Here is a 5,000-nt window from a genome sequence, read left to right as displayed (position 1 = left end):
CCTAACCCATGTTGTGCCTTAACCTAACCCATGTTGTGCCTCAACCTAACCCATGTTGTGCCTTAACCTAACCCATGTTGTGCCTTAACCTAACCCATGTTGTGCCTTAACCTAACCCATGTTGTGCCTTAACCTAACCCATGTTGTGCCTTAACCTAACCCATGTTGTGCCTTAACCTAACCCATGTTGTGCCTTAACCTAACCCATGTTGTGCCTTAACCTAACCCATGTTGTCGCCTTAACGTAACCCACGTTGTCGCCTAAACCTGCTCTGTAATTGTTATACGACTCGTTCAATTACTGTAGTGTTGCCCACCCGCAACCCTCGCAATATAGTTCGCTACTCGCACTGCCCGCACCCCTGTGTATCGCTTCATGTTAAACACCTTGCAAGTCTTGCTCACTTTCCACATGCTCCTGCTGTACACTGTAATGTGGATGGCAGCAGGACGTACATGCCGCCCCTCCCCACGTCCCCACCTTGCCCCCTGCCTTCGCAAGCTGGTTGGTGAGAAGTTTGCATGTTCAATGCCCTTCGCATGCGACGTACTCAGGCTACGTTGTGGTGCGGCCTGTGTCAACTGTCCGCTGATGTCGTACGCGTGAACCACAATCTGTACTGCACATTCGTCCTTATGTACTGAATGATACATCGTGGCACATGTGTGACCGCACAACGACTGCGCCCAAAAACGGCGGACCATACAGTGCAAATATTGTGCACGCAGCTACGTGTCGTCTCCCTATGAGAGCTGGATTGCAGTGTGGTACGCCATAGAGACGTGTGGGAGGAACGGACGCCGTGGATGGCGATCAGCATGAGCTGTCTGTTGATGTATTCGGACCTAGTCGTCTCTCCTCACACACCGTGATGGCATGGTGCACCGCGTTCCATATCTGCGACATGCTACAGAGGCCGGTTGACAGTCGTTCGAGCAATGGACATCGCATACGTACGGGGGCCACCTTCCACGTATTGTCTAGGCGTGCACATTTTGTTGCGTGTATGTGGGCAGACGTAGTGTGGCGTGACACCTGACACAGGCATGCAATAATCGTTGAAGTTGCAAATGGCGATGGACGCCTGCGTTTTCTGGTGAAGTTACGCAAATGAACAAATGGTAACCTGTTGTGGTGCGGTTGTTCTCGCTAGGGGTGAATCGGTGATGGCGACGATAGGTTGAGGTACTAACCGGTTGTTCCAGCGATACCCACCATGCCGACGAAACTGAACGGCATCTGGGTGTGAAGCGATACGCGGCGGTGGCTGGGTGGGACCGTCCCCGGCCGGTGAGGGGGCGCCTCCCGGCGTGCTGGCCGCGCGGTGCGTGGGCGCACGCGCTACAGCCGGCTGGTGGGGGCGGCCAGTGGCAGGCGCGCCGGCCGACGGACGCGGCAGGCGTCGCAGCTGCGCGCCGGCGCACCCTGCGCGCGGCGCCGTGCGGCCAAAGTAGGTCCTCGCGGGCCCGGTGCGAAGCGCGGTGGACATCTTCAGTGTGCTGGTCCGATTGAGGACTGTGTGCGTTGAGGATGCGCCGCCGCCCGGCGCTCGGCGCCGCGACGCCGTCTGCTGCTCGGTCGCCCCAGCGGTTCTCGCTGGTGGTTTGTATCGCAGCTGTGCGGATGTGTTGGCGCGTGCGCTGTGCTGGGAGAGTTCGCTTCGGCACCCAAGTGGGGCTTTTGTCCTTCTGTGGCGCTGGCGTTGGAGCTGCCGGTCACCGTAGGTGGCGCGTGTTGTCTCCCGCCGGCAATGCCACGACAGCACGCTCCCGGGCCTCTGTCGGCAGCGGCAAGCTCAGTTGGGAGCACGGGTGGTCGCACCGAAAGCGTCTACTCGCCTAACTCCGGGCGATTGCGCCTCTCTCGAACCCGACCAAGTACTTGGGACGGCGCTGCGCGCCGCCGGGACCTGAGAGGGTTTCGAGGTGTATTGTGCAGGGGAGCTCAGCCTCCTCCTGTTTGCAGAATGATTGAGCGGACGCTTGCGTGTTCGCGCGGGCCCCCGGGACACACTCCCGGGCGGCCGGCTGCTCAGCTCTAGTTGACGCAGCTCCCTGGTTGATCCTGCCAGTAGTCATATGCTTGTCTCAAAGATTAAGCCATGCATGTCTCAGTACAAGCCGCATTAAGGTGAAACCGCGAATGGCTCATTAAATCAGTTATGGTTCCTTAGATCGTACCCACGTTACTTGGATAACTGTGGTAATTCTAGAGCTAATACATGCAAACAGAGTCCCGACCAGAGATGGAAGGGACGCTTTTATTAGATCAAAACCAATCGGTCGGCTCGTCCGGTCCGTTTGCCTTGGTGACTCTGAATAACTTTGGGCTGATCGCACGGTCCTCGTACCGGCGACGCATCTTTCAAATGTCTGCCTTATCAACTGTCGATGGTAGGTTCTGCGCCTACCATGGTTGTAACGGGTAACGGGGAATCAGGGTTCGATTCCGGAGAGGGAGCCTGAGAAACGGCTACCACATCCAAGGAAGGCAGCAGGCGCGCAAATTACCCACTCCCGGCACGGGGAGGTAGTGACGAAAAATAACGATACGGGACTCATCCGAGGCCCCGTAATCGGAATGAGTACACTTTAAATCCTTTAACGAGTATCTATTGGAGGGCAAGTCTGGTGCCAGCAGCCGCGGTAATTCCAGCTCCAATAGCGTATATTAAAGTTGTTGCGGTTAAAAAGCTCGTAGTTGGATTTGTGTCCCACGCTGTTGGTTCACCGCCCGTCGGTGTTTAACTGGCATGTATCGTGGGACGTCCTGCCGGTGGGGCGAGCTGAAGGCGTGCGACCGCCTCGTGCGTGCTCGTGCGTCCCGAGGCGGACCCCGTTGAAATCCTACCAGGGTGCTCTTTATTGAGTGTCTCGGTGGGCCGGCACGTTTACTTTGAACAAATTAGAGTGCTTAAAGCAGGCAAGCCCGCCTGAATACTGTGTGCATGGAATAATGGAATAGGACCTCGGTTCTATTTTGTTGGTTTTCGGAACCCGAGGTAATGATTAATAGGGACAGGCGGGGGCATTCGTATTGCGACGTTAGAGGTGAAATTCTTGGATCGTCGCAAGACGAACAGAAGCGAAAGCATTTGCCAAGTATGTTTTCATTAATCAAGAACGAAAGTTAGAGGTTCGAAGGCGATCAGATACCGCCCTAGTTCTAACCATAAACGATGCCAGCCAGCGATCCGCCGCAGTTCCTCCGATGACTCGGCGGGCAGCCTCCGGGAAACCAAAGCTTTTGGGTTCCGGGGGAAGTATGGTTGCAAAGCTGAAACTTAAAGGAATTGACGGAAGGGCACCACCAGGAGTGGAGCCTGCGGCTTAATTTGACTCAACACGGGAAACCTCACCAGGCCCGGACACCGGAAGGATTGACAGATTGATAGCTCTTTCTTGATTCGGTGGGTGGTGGTGCATGGCCGTTCTTAGTTGGTGGAGCGATTTGTCTGGTTAATTCCGATAACGAACGAGACTCTAGCCTGCTAACTAGTCGCGTGACATCCTTCGTGCTGTCAGCGATTACTTTTCTTCTTAGAGGGACAGGCGGCTTCTAGCCGCACGAGATTGAGCAATAACAGGTCTGTGATGCCCTTAGATGTTCTGGGCCGCACGCGCGCTACACTGAAGGAATCAGCGTGTCTTCCTAGGCCGAAAGGTCGGGGTAACCCGCTGAACCTCCTTCGTGCTAGGGATTGGGGCTTGCAATTGTTCCCCATGAACGAGGAATTCCCAGTAAGCGCGAGTCATAAGCTCGCGTTGATTACGTCCCTGCCCTTTGTACACACCGCCCGTCGCTACTACCGATTGAATGATTTAGTGAGGTCTTCGGACTGGTACGCGGCATTGACTCTGTCGTTGCCGATGCTACCGGAAAGATGACCAAACTTGATCATTTAGAGGAAGTAAAAGTCGTAACAAGGTTTCCGTAGGTGAACCTGCGGAAGGATCATTACCGACTAGACTGCATGTCTTTCGATGTGCGTGTCGTGTCGCGCAACACGCTACCTGTACGGCTCGCCGTAGCCGTGCGCCGCGTGCGGAACCACGCGTGCCTCTCAAAACTAGCGGCAATGTTGTGTGGTACGAGCGCTGAAGCGCTGGAGCGGCTGGCCTGCGGCACCTGGCGCCTGGCGCCGGTTTTGAATGACTTTCGCCCGAGTGCCTGTCCGCTCCGGTGTGGAGCCGTACGACGCCCGTCGGCCGTGAGGCCGTTGGACACAGAACGCTGGAACAGGGGCCGCCACACGCCTCACTCCCGCCTATGCGACCGTCTCGAAAGAGACGGCGGAAACTGAGAAAAGATCACCCAGGACGGTGGATCACTCGGCTCGTGGGTCGATGAAGAACGCAGCAAATTGCGCGTCGACATGTGAACTGCAGGACACATGAACATCGACGTTTCGAACGCACATTGCGGTCCATGGATTCCGTTCCCGGGCCACGTCTGGCTGAGGGTCGGCTACGTATACTGAAGCGCGCGGCGTTTGCCCCGCTTCGCAGACCTGGGAGTGTCGCGGCCGCCTGTGGGGCCGGCCGCGTCTCCTCAAACGTGCGATGCGCGCCCGTCGCCTGGCGGTTCGCATACCGGTACTTTCTCGGTAGCGTGCACAGCCGGCTGGCGGTGTGGCGTGCGACACCTCGTACAACGACCTCAGAGCAGGCGAGACTACCCGCTGAATTTAAGCATATTACTAAGCGGAGGAAAAGAAACTAACAAGGATTCCCCCAGTAGCGGCGAGCGAACAGGGAAGAGTCCAGCACCGAACCCCGCAGGCTGCCGCCTGTCGTGGCATGTGGTGTTTGGGAGGGTCCACTACCCCGACGCCTCGCGCCGAGCCCAAGTCCAACTTGAATGAGGCCACGGCCCGTAGAGGGTGCCAGGCCCGTAGCGGCCGGTGCGAGCGTCGGCGGGACCTCTCCTTCGAGTCGGGTTGCTTGAGAGTGCAGCTCCAAGTGGGTGGTAAACTCCATCTGAGACTAAATATGACCAC

The 5,000-nt window shown here is 56.9% G+C and overlaps 2 non-coding genes across 2 annotated transcripts; both read left to right on the top strand.

Annotated features, from left to right (window-relative positions):
* Positions 1–2,052: 2,052 nt before the first annotated feature.
* Positions 2,053–3,961, top strand: LOC124742624. The gene has a single exon (XR_007010261.1). It is a non-coding gene; the product is annotated as a small subunit ribosomal RNA (ribosomal RNA).
* A 351-nt stretch (positions 3,962–4,312) lies between these two features.
* Positions 4,313–4,467, top strand: LOC124742617. Its single transcript, XR_007010257.1, has one exon. It is a non-coding gene; the product is annotated as a 5.8S ribosomal RNA (ribosomal RNA).
* Positions 4,468–5,000: the final 533 nt, after the last annotated feature.

The sequence above is a fragment of the Schistocerca piceifrons genome, unplaced genomic scaffold, assembly GCF_021461385.2.
Source record: "Schistocerca piceifrons isolate TAMUIC-IGC-003096 unplaced genomic scaffold, iqSchPice1.1 HiC_scaffold_232, whole genome shotgun sequence".
NCBI classification, from domain to species: Eukaryota; Metazoa; Arthropoda; class Insecta; order Orthoptera; family Acrididae; genus Schistocerca; species Schistocerca piceifrons.
Note: the sequence above shows the minus strand (reverse complement) of the source record. Positions and strands in the feature narration are given on the sequence as shown.